This window comes from Eriocheir sinensis, chromosome 63 (assembly GCF_024679095.1).
Source record: "Eriocheir sinensis breed Jianghai 21 chromosome 63, ASM2467909v1, whole genome shotgun sequence".
Lineage (NCBI taxonomy): Eukaryota > Metazoa > Arthropoda > Malacostraca > Decapoda > Varunidae > Eriocheir > Eriocheir sinensis.
In genome coordinates, this window is record NC_066571.1 from 7,981,103 (window position 1) to 7,995,973 (window position 14,871).

The 14,871-nt window shown below is 42.2% G+C and overlaps 1 protein-coding gene across 13 annotated transcripts in view; it reads left to right on the forward strand.

Annotated features, from left to right (window-relative positions):
- Positions 1 to 5,614: 5,614 nt before the first annotated feature.
- LOC126986955 (aromatic-L-amino-acid decarboxylase-like) overlaps positions 5,615 to 14,871 on the forward strand; it is a 41,902-nt gene continuing 32,645 nt past the window's right edge. For all 13 annotated transcript variants that reach the window (XM_050843510.1, XM_050843514.1, XM_050843511.1 and 10 more), the window contains exon 1: positions 5,615 to 5,816. The gene's annotated coding sequence lies outside the window, so the exon portion shown is untranslated. The remainder of the gene's footprint in view (positions 5,817 to 14,871) is intronic.

Here is a 14,871-nt window from a genome sequence, read left to right on the forward strand (position 1 = left end):
ATTCGTTTCGTAACTACAAGCACATATATTCGTTTCGTACAAGCACCATATATTCGTTTCGTAACTACTCGCACCATATATTCGTTTCGTAACTACTAGCACTATATATTCGTTTCGTAACTACAAGCACCATATATTCGTTTCGTAACTACTAGCACCATATATTCGTTTCGTAACTACAAGCACTATATATTCGTTTCGTAACTACAAGCATCATATATTCGTTTTGTAACTACAAGCACTATATATTCGTTTCGTAACTACAAGCATCATATATTCGTTTCGTAACTACAAGCACCATATATTCGTTTCGTAACTACAAGCACCATATATTCGTTTCGTAACTACAAGCACCATATATTCGTTTTGTAACTACAAGCACTATATATTCGTTTTGTAACTACAAGCATCATATATTCGTTTTGTAACTACAAGCACTATATATTCGTTTTGTAACTACAAGCACTATATATTCGTTTCGTAACTACAAGCATCATATATTCGTTTCGTAACTACAAGCACCATATATTCGTTTTGTAACTACAAGCACTATATATTCGTTTTGTAACTACAAGCACTATATATTCGTTTCGTAACTACAAGCATCATATATTCGTTTCGTAACTACAAGCACCATATATTCGTTTTGTAACTACAAGCACTATATATTCGTTTCGTAACTACAAGCATCATATATTCGTTTCGTAACTACAAGCACCATATATTCGTTTCGTAACTACAAGCACCATATATTCGTTTCGTAACTACAAGCACTATATATTCGTTTCGTAACTACAAGCACCATATATTCGTTTCGTAACTACAAGCATCATATATTCGTTTCGTAACTACAAGCACCATATATTCGTTTCGTAACTACAAGCACCATATATTCGTTTTGTAACTACAAGCACTATATATTCGTTTCGTAACTACAAGCACCATATATTCGTTTTGTAACTACAAGCACTATATATTCGTTTCGTAACTACAAGCACCATATATTCGTTTTGTAACTACAAGCACTATATATTCGTTTTGTAACTACTAGCATCATATATTCGTTTCGTAACTACAAGCATCATATATTCGTTTCGTAACTACTAGCACTATATATTCGTTTTGTAACTACTAGCACTATATATTCGTTTTGTAACTACAAGCACTATATATTCGTTTTGTAATCACTTGTAGGCTGTAACACAAATGCAGCCTCTTCTAGCAAACTGGGGAGGCTACATCTACGTAGGTAGCCAATAAATGTTACTATTTTTTATTAAAACAGAACGAATCAGACCCCACATAAATATTACCAGTGTGTGTATGAATGAATACAAAGATAAGCACATACTCTGATTTAATTCTAGGATGTCTCGTGGATCATTAATAAATAAAAACAAAATATCCGAATAGGCTACTCTTTAGCCCGTTACCTTCAATGCCCCCCCAAAAAACAGTCCCTCCGCCAAGTTTGTACCCTACATACGGTGATGTTAGGTACGCCTATTAACGCCATTTATAGCAGAACAGACCCAGGCTCATCATGTGATAACCCTCCGCCGAGTAATGTTACGCTCTCCGCCGCTAGGGTTACAAAATAAACAGAAGAAAAAGTAGAAAACATACACCAAGGACACCAACACAACACAACCCCCCCCCAAAAAAAAAACAGAAAAAAAAAACATAACCAACAGCTCCCTTCCGCTGGACCAAGACTACGGAGGAGAACAACGAAAAGGTTCATTCCGCCGTGTAGAAAGAGAGTGACTCGGCGACTTGTCTCCAATTATAACACAAGCGGATGAGGCAAGACGCAAGCACTGTCTTTCCTGCATCTTAATTATAAAGCACGGAACGGAAGGAAGCATGACTGTCCAAGGTTAAAGGACTGGAAAAAGGAAACTGACATAAAACGAAGGAGGAGCGTTAGGAAAAGAGAAAGAAGGAAAGGAAGAGAGAAAAGAAAACCGAAAAAAAGAATGGAGGAAAGGCAGGAATGAATAATGAAAGAAAGAAAGGAGAGGAAGAAAAGGATGAAGGAAAGAAAGAAATAAAGAACGAACTAAAGAAATAAAAATAATGAATGAGTGAGAAAGAAAGAAAGGCAGAAAGATAGGAAGAAGAAAAGAAAGAAAGAAGGACAGAGAAAGGAACCGGTGAAGCAAGAGGAAAGTCCGTTTTAATTAAAGAAAGAAAGAAAGAAAGAAGAAAGAAGGAGTCGGTGAATCAGGCTGAACCATTAATTTAAAGAAGGAAGGAAAGACAGACAGACAGAAAAGAAAAGAAAATCAGTGAAGCAGAAGAAGGAGTCTGTTTTTTTTTTGCCTCGATGATCAAAACAACAAAACAAAAGCTAACCAAAACAAAAAAGACAGGGCCCGCATGAGTAACCAAATTTAAAGGTCCCAAAAGAAGAATAGAAAGAAAGAAAGAAAACAATCAAGACAGCAGATGGGAGTCTTACCGAGAGCCGGAAGACCCCAAACTAAAAACTATATATATAAAAAACAAAAAAAAAAAAAAAACATGAAAAATACCCTCACCATACTTACCAAAATCATATCAACAATTATCTGTAATGTTCGGTTTCTCTTTTCCGTTAATTAATCCAACTCACAATTTCGATTCGTTTAGTGAGAACAGATGATTGATTCAGATCCGAAATATTTATACAGACCCCCCCCCCCCCCGCCCTTAACCAAATAGGAATCGACCTCTCTTTTGGCCATTCTTCTGAACTCTTTAATAGACGCAGTAATTGGCGGGTCTTTCTTTTTTTTTTTTTTTTTTGCCCTTGACCTGCTTGCTTCCTTTGCTGTAGAATATAAATGAAATAAATAAATGACAACAGAATAAAATGTGGAAGGTTAACTGCTGCATGATAGTTATATATTTTTTTTTCTGATGTTGCCGCTAAATCTTATATAAATGATGACAAAGTGAAGTGTATTTTGGAGTGTGTGAGAGTTAGTCTCTTTTTTTACTTTTTTTTTTTTTTTTTTTTTTTTTGTTTGTCTCTTTCTTATCTTATTCTATCTTACTCTATCTTATCTTTTATCTTATTCTTATTGCATCTAATTCTTACGTCTTTCGTCTGCAAGAGTGGGTTATATTTTCATTTCTTATCTTATTTTTGTTTCGCCAACTGACCTCCCTTCTCTACCGCAAAAAAAACAACAATAATAAACTGAATAATGAGGATGTTGTTGTTGTTTGTTTTGCCATTGAACTGTAAACAACAACAACAACAACAACAACAACAACAACAACAACAACAACAACAACAACAACAACAACAACAACAACAACAACGACAAACAATAATAATAATGTCGTTTCTGTTGTATCGTTAACATTCACTCGAGACAAAGTTTACCAGAAGTTCACGAGGATGAGAACCGATTTGCGAGAAGCCTTAACCATGAGCCACACACACACACACACACACACACACACACACACACGTTCGAATCCCCTTGTAATTACGAACACAAATTACCGTCACCAACTTATGAACGTACTTTGTCATTACCGTTTCTCTGTTCATTCTCTCCCTCCCTCCTTCTCTCCATTCATTCCGTCTTCCCTTCCTTCCTTCTTCCCTTTCTTCCTTCCCTCTTTCCCTCTCTTCCTTCCTTCCTTCTTCCCTTTCTTCCTTCCTTCTTTCCCTCTCTTCCTTCCTTCCTTCTTCCCTCCCTTCCTGCCTTCCTTCTTCCGTCTTTCCCTCCCTTCCTTCTTTCCATTCTTCCTTCTTTCCCTCTTTTTTCTTCCTTCCTTCCTTCCTTCCTTCCCTTCCTTCTTCCCTCCCTCCCTTCCTTCCCTCTTTCCTTCCCTTCCTTCCTTCCTTCCCTTCCTTCTTCCCTCCCTCCCTGCCTTCCTTCCTTCCTTCCCTCTTTCCCTCCCTTCCTGCCTTCCTTTTTCCCTTCTTCCTTCTTCCTTCCCTTTCTTCTTACCATCCTTTCCTCTTTCCTCCCTTCCTTCCTTCTTCCCTCCCTTCCTTCCCTCTTCCCTCCCTCTCTCCACGGTTCACAGCTCTGTAACATTCCTCCTCCTCCTCCTCCTCCTCCTCCTCCTCCTTCTCCTCCACCTCCTCCTCTGACGTCACCGCACCTTCTTATAGCTAACAGATACCCACCAAAAGATATAGGCCTGTTCACGGACTCTCCTCCTCCTCCTCCTCCTCCTCCTCCTCCTCCTCCAATAGCTGCGCGTGGCGGCGGTACTCATCTCCGTCTCGTTAGTCTTGTTCCTCGTATTTACCGATCTTTGCGTCATGGGCGTGGACAGACTGATGAGGCTCACATTCTTAAAAAAATTTGCGCGTGTGTGTGTGTGTGTGTGTGTGTGTGTGTGTGTAGGGGATGTGGGAGCTTGTGTGTGTGTGGGGGGTGGGTGGGTGGGTGGGGGGAGGCTCCAAGCAGTCAAGGTTGGTCAAGCGAGGCCCCCCAAAAATGGAATTCATAAAACAAACTACACGCATAACATAACAAATACCAATATGACGTTTAAAAAAAATCCGACGCGAGACACGGAGACTGATCTTAACCGGACAGAATTTACTGAGAGAGGCCAACGAACTTTTTTCCACGAGCTGAAACGTTTCCTTTTATTTTTGTTTGTTTGTCACAACTAGGTAAATACACTAGGTAAATACACCCACCCACCCACCCACACACATACCCCCTGCCCCACACACATACACACACACACAACACATACCCTCCCCCCCCCCACACACACAACACATACCCTCCCCCCCCCCCCCACACACACACACACTCAACTTCTTCTTTTCCTGTAGTACTATAGTAAGATTCACATTATAGTGCGGCTGAGTCGGTGCCCTGTGAGTCACCACCGGGAGTACAGCGTTGCAACGTTTTTATAACCCCACGTTGGTTTTTTTTTTCTCTCTCTCTCTCTCTCTCTCTCTCTCTCTCTCTCTCTCTCTCTCTCTCTCTCTCTCTCTCTCTCTCTCTCTCTTACTTATGTCAGCTTATTTTAACGTACATTCCTTCACGATATAATCTAAATATAATTGTAAAACTACTTACACATCCCAAAACAAAAGGGAAACTCAAAAATAAGTATAACATTTTTTTTAGCAACACTAAGATATGTATGCCACGTTTCTTGACATGCTTATAAAAATATCTGATCATTCTTTCATACGTTATAATACTAATAGTAAATGTGTATGCCTATTAGTTGATCATATTAGGAACAGTAAATAGCGGGCTTATTTTTTTTTTTTTTTACGCCCTTGCACTGTTTCCTCTGCTGTAAAAAAAAAAAATGCCATGGTTTTACTTACATTAGAACATTTCTATAGACACGTGGCAAGGTTGTACAATGGGATCCCCTACGCTGACCCCCCCCCCCCCCACCCACCCACAACCGTACGTTTAGCCGAGCCAGACTATACCAGCATATCCCTCCCCCCAGTGTTGTTCCAGACGGGTCAGCCACATGGGTGTCAACATGTTATTTCCCCCGTAGGCCTCAGGGTGGGGGATTGAGGGGGGGGGATGAGGGGCGGCGGGGAGGAGGGGCAGGCGGGAAAGGGGCGGGGCATGGAGAGGATAAAAGGGCCGCTCCGTCGCCCTCCCTCACAGTCATCCCACGACCCGCCGGCTGTGTGTGTGTGCGTGTGTGTGTGTGTTTATCTCTCCGTGTCAGCGCGTCCCCTTGTGTACGTAATCTCGAGGCTATACAGACGCACACACACACTCTTCTGTGTACACATACACACACACACGTGACTGCAAGTTCCCATACAAGGACTTTGACTTCACCTGCGCGGCGTTTTCCACCTGGTAAGTACTTGTGAGGAAGAGGAGGAGGAGGAGGAAGAGGACGAAGGTAAAGAAAAAGGGAAGGGAAGATAGGGGGATGAGGGGAAAGTGTGAGGAAGAAGAAGAGAAGTGCACCTACTCTTGGATATGTTAAGTTCACTCCCGATGCAGCAAAGTGGCGATCAATGCGTTTCTTGAATGAGTTGATGGTCTCTGCGCTAACCACTTCTGCAGGGAGGCTGTTCCAGTGGCGAACAACCCTATTCGAGAAATAACTCCTGCCTGTGTCGGTATGGCATCGCTTTGCTTGAATTGTTTTTCCGTTGTTTCTTGTTCTCAGGTTAGTTTGTAGCGTGAAGAGTTTGGAGTGATCAACGTTGCTGAGCTTGTTCAGGTACTTAAAGACTTGTATCATGTCTCCGAAGGGAAGATATGGGGATGAGGGGAAGGGAAGAGAGAAAGAGGAGGAGAGGATGAAGAAGAGGGAAAGGGAAGATAGGGGAAGGAGAGTAAGAGTAGAGAGGGAAGAAGAAGAGAAGGGAAAATAGGGAGATGAGGGGAAGGGAAGAGAGAAAGAGGAGGAGAGGATGAAGAAGAGGGGAGGGGAAGATAGAGGAGGAGACTAAGAGAAGAAAGGGAAGAAGAAGACGGGAAGGGAAGATAGGAAGAAGAGGAGGAAGATGACGACGAGGGGAAGGAAAGATAAGGGGGAAGAGGAAGAAGGTAGAAGATGAAAAGAAGAGATAGAGGGAAGAGGGGAAGGGAAGGAAGGAGGAGGGTGAGGAAGAGGAGGAAGAGGGGAATGGAAGATGAAGGGGAAGAAGGGAAGGCTTGACCAGTGCCTGAAAATGATGGTGAGAAAAGGGAAAAGGAGGTTCTAGGAAATAGGAGTGTGGGGAGGAAAGGAGAAGAAAAAGAAGACCAAATGAAGAGGGGAGGAGGAGGAGGAGGAGGAGGAGGGCTTAGAACGAAGACCCTCAAAAAGAAGATAAAAAAAGGTGAAATAGAAGATAGGGTAAAAACGAATGGGCGATTAAACTATACCCAAAGAAGATAGAGGAATGAAGGATAAGAGAAATAAAGAAGGGTTGCACTGTGAACGTAGAAGAAGGGGGAATAGAGAGAAGATACCCAAAAGTAATAGAGGGGAATGGAAGGAAAGAGGAATGAGGAAGGGTTGAACTGTGAACATAGAAGAAGGGGGAACAAAAAGATGATGATAGTGAGGAAAGGGAGAAAAACTTGGACGATGAGGGAATAGAGGAGACCACAAAGGAGAGGAGGAGGAAAAAAAAAAGGATAAGATATAAATAAATAATGAAGGAAACGAAAGAGAAAAAAAGAAAAACAAGACGAACATTGAGAACTCTTAACACACAACTTCACGAATGAGGGAATGGAGAAAACAGAGGAGAGGAGAGAGAGAGAACTGGAAGGAAACAATGGGGAAGGGGGAGAGGGGAGGAAAGAGGGAAGCAAACTAGGCCTATGAGAGGAAGATGGAGGTAAAATATTGTATGTAAGAGGCGGAAGAAATGAGACAAGTACTGGAGTAAAGATTGAACAGTTTATGGAAGAGGAGGAGGAGGAGGAGGAGGAGGAGGAGGAAGAGGAGGAGGAGGAGGTGCAAGGTTGGGGATGACGCAAGATATGAAATGCAGGGGAGGAAGTAGACTACGAGGAAGAAGGGGAGGAAGAAGAGGAAGAGGAGCAGGAGGAGGAGGAGGAGGTGGAGGAGGAGGAGGAGGGGAGAGAGTATAAAAAGTCTTAGCTTCAGAGTACATAAGGAAGCATACAAGTCTTTTTTTTTTTTTAGGGGATGCTGGAATTAAGCAAAACAGAATCCAGAGTTATTTTATTTTCCTCACGCACGCCCTCTGCATGTACGTGTGTGTGTGTGTGTGTGTGTGTGTGTGTGTGTGTGTGTGTGTGTGTGTGTGTGTGTGTGTGTGTGTGTGTGTGTGTGTGTGTGTGTGTAAATATATATCTGGTCAGAAGGGGAAAAAACTGGAAGAATTCATGTCAGGGTGAAGGTAACGTACTTTTATCTCCCTCTATTTTCTTCTTCCTTTCCTTCCTTTCCTCCTTCCTTCCTCCCTTCCTCCCTCTATTTTCTTCCTCCCTTCCTTCCTTTCCTTTCTTCCTCCCTTTCTCCCTCTATTTTCTTCCTCCCTTGCTCCCTCCCTTTCTCCCTCTATTTTCTTCCTCCCTTCCTTCTTTCCTTCCTTCCTTCCTTCCTTCATTCATTCGTTCCTTCCTTTCTATTTTCTTTTTCCATTTCGTTCATATATTCAATTGTTAGTTCACTTTAACCAATCAATCATCATCTAATTATACGTTAAAAGTCTCTCTCTCTCTCTCTCTCTCTCTCTCTCTCTCTCTCTCTCTCTCTCTCTCTCTCTCTCTCTCTCTCTCTCTCTCTCTCTCTCTCTCTCTCTCTCTCTCTCTCGCTCGTTACGTATGTCTAAACACTCCTCCTCCTCCTCCTCCTCCTCCTCCCCCCTTCACCCACATTGGCGCTAAATAACTCCCAATATTTCGTAACGCGGCTGCAGAAACAACAGTAGTAGTAGTAGTGGTAGTAGTAGTAGTGGTAGTAGTAGTAGTAGTAGTTTCAGGAGCAGTAAGTAACGGGCTTTTTTTTTCCCTTGCAGTAAGAAAAAAGTAGTAGTAGTAGTAGTAGTAGTAGTAGCAATAGTAGTAGTAGTAGTAGTAGTAGTAGTAGTAGTAGTAGTAGTAGTAGTAGTAGTAGTAGTAGTAGTAGTAGGATTCTCACCTTGCTATTTAGAGATTAGCTCGAACGTACTTGACTTTTCCAGTGGACATTTTTAAGGTTATATCGATATGTCACAGTGGCGGCGGCGGCGGCGGCGGCGGTGGTAGTGCTATTTACGTACACACACACACACACACACACACACACACACACACACACACACACACACACACATACACGCCGCGGTATGTGCTAAATGCTTCCTCTCTCTCTCTCTCTCTCTTAGACGTGACCTCAATTTTAGGTCTACACAAAAAACGCTTAACTCATCACCACGGCAAATCTCCTCCTCCTCCTCCTCCTCCTCCTCCTCCTCCTCCTCCTCCTCCTCCTCCTCCAGCTTCAAAGGTCACCGCCACCATCTAGACCGAGCATTTGGTGATGAGAACTTGGCGATGAAAAGGTGATGAAGGTGATGATAGTGGTGTTGATGGTGATGGTGATAAAAGAGGTGCGTGGGAGGATGTGGAAAGGGGAGAGGAGGAGGAGGAGGAGAGGAAGTGGGGAGGTAAAATGGTGGATATGGTGAGGGAGGGGGAGGTATTTATCTAGGGAGAGAAGGGAGAAGAGGGAGGGGGAGGGGAGCGTATATATCAAGGAAATGGAGGTGGTAGTGGTTATGGAGAATGTGGTAATGGGTGGAGAGAGGTGGAAGAGGGGTGTGGTTCGGGGGGGAGGAGGAGGAGGAGGAGGAGGAGGGAAAGTAAGAATGAGGTTATGGAAATTAAATGAGTCTGGAAAGAATGTTGAAGACTCTCTCTCTCTCTCTCTCTCTCTCTCTCTCTCTCTCTCTCTCTCTCTCTCTCTCTCTCTCTCTCTCTCTCTCTCTCTCTCTCTCTCTCTCTCTCTCTCTCTCTCTCTCTCTCTTTGATTGTTGACTTGTACGTGAAACTGAATCAAGTGAGGGAGATGTTTCCTCCGCCCCTCTCCCTCCTCCTCCTCCTCCTTCCTCTTTCCTCCCTTTCCCCTCCTTTTCCTCCCCTTTCCTTCTTTCCCGTTTCATTTCTCTTCTCTATTTCTCTTTCTCTTCTCTTCTTCCTTCCCCTCTCATACCTCGCACTGTTCCTCTTTCCCTCTCTCTCTCTATTCTAACTGCTTATATTACCTCCTCCTCCTCCTCCTCCTCCTCCACCTCCTCCTCCTCCTCCTCCTCCTCCTCCTCCTCTTCCCCCTGCCGCCCACACATTCACAGTTCACAATAAAAAAACGGACAAACTCTTTCTCGTTTCTGTCTTTCTGGATGAGTGGAGAAACACACACACTCTATATCTCACTCACTCACACACACACACACACACACACACACACACACACACACACACACACACACACTGGGTATTGATCACTAACAGACAATCGACACACTCATGAATTACCTGAGACGGACGGAGGGAGGGAAGGACAGGTGAGATGAGGTGTGATTGGGAGCGATCAGGACGAAACTTCATTCACCTGACTTTGAAGGGAAAAAAAAATATAAATAAATAAGTCGGGGGTTGAAAGTGACGGGAAAATATTTGGTGATCCGTCTTTCTTTCCTTCTGTTTTTATTTATTTTTTGCTTTTTATTCTTTTTTTTTTTAGTGGGGGTATTTTGATGCAGTGTTTTCCTAGAGTCGCCTGGGAAAACACCTGTTGATGATGCTCTCGTCCTCCTCCTCCTCCTCCTCCTCCTCCTCCTCCTCCTCCTCCTCCTCCTCCTCCTCCTCTTCCTCCTCAGCGGGATTCTGCTTTTTCTTTTCCGCGTGCTTACCTGTCCTTTAAAAATATTCTTGTTTTTTTTTGTTCTTCTTCCTCCTACTGTTTTACTTCGTGTTCTTGATCTTGTACTTGTTTTAGCTTTTTTCTTCCTCCTCCTCCTTCTCCATTTCTTCCTCCTCCTCCTCCTCCTCTTCCTCCTATTTCTCCTCCTACTCAACCACTGAAATCGTGAAATGAAAAAGAAGACAAAAAACAACAACACACACACACACACAAACAAAACAACCAACAGACACAAAACCCCAGACACACACCCAGACAGGTACACACACACAGACAGACGCACACACACAGGTATCCAGAGAGAGAGTAGCACCTGACGGCCGCCTCACCTGCAAAAAACAATTAAATGTCAAGGTCGATATGTTGCATCCTCGGGTCCCTGGTTAGCTGGCCACGCACCTGCCCACGCCCCGCCTTTCACCTGCCCTACCTGGCCCTATATGGCACTACGCACGCCCATATGTTGACTGGCGATGCATAGGTGTTAACAGTGTGCCATTAATCCTCCTTAATTTGGTTCTGTTTTCCTTATGTACGGAGTCGATCAATATTTTCAAGACTGTTTTATGATTAATTTTACTTCTCGTTTTTTTTTTATATTATGCAATGTTGTTTTTATTTTCTTATTTTTTATGTTATTTTTTGTTGTTATTTTTTTCTTACTTTGCGTTTGTTGTCTTGTGAACTGAAGCGGTTAATATTTATACGATTTTTTTATTTGTGTTTTTTTATTATTCTTGTTTCACTGTTTTTCTTCATTATTTTCTTATTTTTCTCTTATTTTCTTATTTTTTCTTATTTCTTTTACTTTGGGTCTGTTGTCTTGTGCAGTGAATCGATCAATACTTCTTCGATTTTTTTTTATTTCTATCTTTTTTATTCTAACCTCACTAATTTTCTTCATTATTTTCTTATTTTTCTCTTATTTTCTTATTTTTTCTTCTTCCTTTTACTTTGGGTCTGTTGTCTCGTGCAGTGAATCGATCAATACTTCTACGATTTATTTTTTATGTTTACGTTTTTTTTCTATTTTCATTGTTTATTGTTTTCTTTTCACTTTGGATCTGTTGTTTTGTGCACGAACTCAATCAACAGTTCAAATTATTATAAACTCAATTACTCATTCCCTTCCTTTCCTTCCTTCCTTCTTTGTAGTTCTGTTAATATTGGATTCTCTCTTTCTGTCTCTGTCTCTATTTGTCTTGTTTTGTTTTTCTTTTTTCTCTTTTTTTTAATCTTGTTCTTGGTTTTGTTCTTGCTCATTCTCTACTCTTCCTGTTATTGTTCTTTTTTCCTGTTCTCGTTTTTGGTTCTTAAGTTATTCTTGTCTTTTGTTCTTCCTCCTATTTTGCTTCGTGTTCTTGACTCTCTCTCTCTCTCTCTCTCTCTCTCTCTCTCTCTCTCTCTCTCTCTCTCTCTCTCTCTCTCTCTCTCTCTCTCTCTCTCTCTCTCTCTCTCTCTCAGTGGAGCAGTGTAACTCGATTTAACTCGTTTAAGAACAATTTTGTCCGCTATCTCCTCCATCTAAATGTTCACTAGGTCAGTTTCAACCCCATGGTGGCCGCATAACAACTGTCACTTAGGTTTGGGACAGACCACCTAGTTTGGGCCTTAGAGCCTGCGTGGTCTGGTGATCTATGTAATTCTATGTAGTTCTCTCTTCTTCCTTTCTCTTTTTCTTTCTTTCCTTTTCGCTTTGTTTTTGGATTCGGTCTTGCAGTTTCTCTTTCTATGTCTCTCTTTCTCTAACTGTCCTGGTACTGGTTGTCTTCCTCTCTTCCTCAACCTTTTTTCCTCGTCGCCTTGGTGTGGTGGAGTCTTCGGCGTAAGCTTCACCAATCCTCGAGTGTTGATTTAAACTTTGGACAGATCGTGGGGAGTTGTCACGCTGCCTCTCGTCTCCCCTTGCATAATAATAAAAGAGAAAAAAAATCATATTCTCTCCATCTCTCTGTCTATCTATCTAACTGTCCTTGTTTTTTGGTCTTGCCCTTTCTCTTTCTTTTCTCTTCCTGTCTAGTTCATGTTGTTGGTCGAGTCGCCTTTCCCATTCACAACCTTTCTTTCATGTCTCGTTCTTCGTTGTCGGTTTCTTTCTCTTCTACTTTCTTATTTCTTTTTCCTCTTCCTCTTCTTCTTCTTCTATTACCATTTCCTTTTGTATCGTTCTCCATCCTCCTCCTCCTCCTTCTCCTTTACATCACATATTTTTTCTCCTCCTATTTACTCGTCCTCATTTCTCCTCCTTTTCTTTATATACCATTCTCTCTTTAGCAACCTCTTTCTTCTTCTTCTTCTTCTTCTTCTTCTTCTTCTTCTTCTTCTTTCTCCTCCTCCTCCTTCAGTGAGATAAGATTTGTAGTTGTTGGGCCGGAAGAAGAAGGAAAGTCTATTCGCGCGTAGGAGAACGAGGAGGAGGAGGAGGAGGAGGAGGAGGAGAAGGAGAAGGAGAAGGAGAAGGAGGAGGAGGAGGAGCAAAGACAGAGGTCTCTCTCTCTCTCTCTCTCTCTCTCTCTCTCTCTCTCTCTCTCTCTCTCTCTCTCTCTCTCTCTCTCTCTCTCTCTCTCTCTCTCATTTATTAGCACATTTCAAACCAAAACAGCTTACTTATGAGAGAGAGAGAGAGAGAGAGAATACTCAGGTGTGTCATGCAAGAAAACCGGGTGATCTAAGGAGAGACTAAAGAAAGTACAAGTGCAGGCAACATAAATAATAGCCTGAAAGATCTTGATTGATGCGTCATAAGGGTTCCTGTCATCTATAATTCCATCACAAATCGCTATGTTCTCGCCCTTCATCGTCAGCCATTAGGAGCGAGATGTGGGTCGCGAGGTTAGCTGCGAAATGACTAGGTACTGAAAACGAACCGAAATTGACCTCTTTTTCGGACACCTCTTTTGATTTTTTTTTTTTTTTAGGAACAGCGAGTAGCGGGCTTTTTTTTATTGTTTCCTTTTTTTGTGCCCTTGAGCTGTCTCCTTTGTTGTAAAAAAAGATATATATATATATAATCAAAAGTAACTTCGTCCTTGAAAATGCTGAAACGGAGGAATGTGAATGCGTTTGTGGTTGCTGTTTTGATGATACCCACTTGCGGAGGAGGAGGAAGAGGAGGAGGAGGAGGAGGTGGAGAATGAGAAGGGGGAGGAAGACAGGAAGACGGAAGATGGATGTTTTTTTTTTATAAACAAAGGAGACAGCTCAAGGGCACAAAAAAGGAAACAATAATAAAAAAAAAGCCCGCTACTCGCCGCTCCTAAAAAGAATCCAAAGAGGTGGCCGAAAGAGAGGTCAATTTCGGAAGGAGAGGTGTCCAGATACCCTCCTCTTGAAAGATAAATATGTAGATTGGTGTGTTTATAGATGGATAGATAAACAAAAGGATAAGTGGATAGGATGGTGGGGAGGATAGGGGGATAAAAAGCAAATTAAACACACTCCCCAAGAACACAGGGGTACAGAAATTAGGTACCTGATAAACAACCACGTAACATCAGAAAGTTGGAAAGTTTCGTTTAGTCGGCGCAACATCTGTGGTCATATGCCGGAGAGAGACAACGGGAAGGAATTATAAGAGAAGGGAACAGACCCCAGGAGACGGGACACAACCCCCGATTAATACCTGGTACCCATTCACTGCTGGGTGGACAGGGGCGTAGGGTATCGGAAAAGCCGCCCAAATTTTTCCACTCCGCCCGTACGTAAATTAGACCAATTATCGAAACTACACTCTACAACTGTGCACTCCCGTAGAAGTCTGAGAGGAGAACGATGGAGGACGTTAGGAAAGGCCTTTTATGTCATCCAGCGGAATATATCGAAATGGCAAATAGTGATAGAGATAATGATGACGATGATTATGTAAAAACTCCACTTAAAACTCCACTTATCAGATGGTAGCCCTATTAGCACATCCACAGCTGACATAATATAATTATCTTTTACTTCATCGGCATATTTACTAATTTTGGGGAAGGGCTTTGATGGTTGGATTACATAAGGTGGGTCGCCTTTTCCATGAGTACATGCGATATGTGTCTATTTATCTATCTTTTCATTCTCTTAAAGTAAACGAAGGCAGGTCAAGAGACAAAACAACAACAACAACAACAAAAACACCTCTTTAGCTCTGTTTTCATACCTATTAATAAAACAATCTACCTACCTAACTATCTATCTATCCATCTATCTTTCTGTCTGTCTATCCCTCCATCTACAAACATATCCATCCACGAATACATCAATCTATATATCTAATTTCATATCCATACATCTATTTATGCACCCAGAACACCTATTTTCCTATCTATCTATCTATCAATATCTCTGTCTGTCTAGCTATTTATTCATCACGACTGTTAGGCAAAGACTTGGGTATATAGAAGGAGAGAGAGAGAGAGAGAGAGAGAGAGAGAGAGAGAGGTAAGGAAAGGCCCACAGACAGACAGACACAGCTATAGAGACAGATTGGCATTCCTACACATCACAGACAGACACACAATCAACAACAAAGACCGCGGTGATGGTGGAGGACTC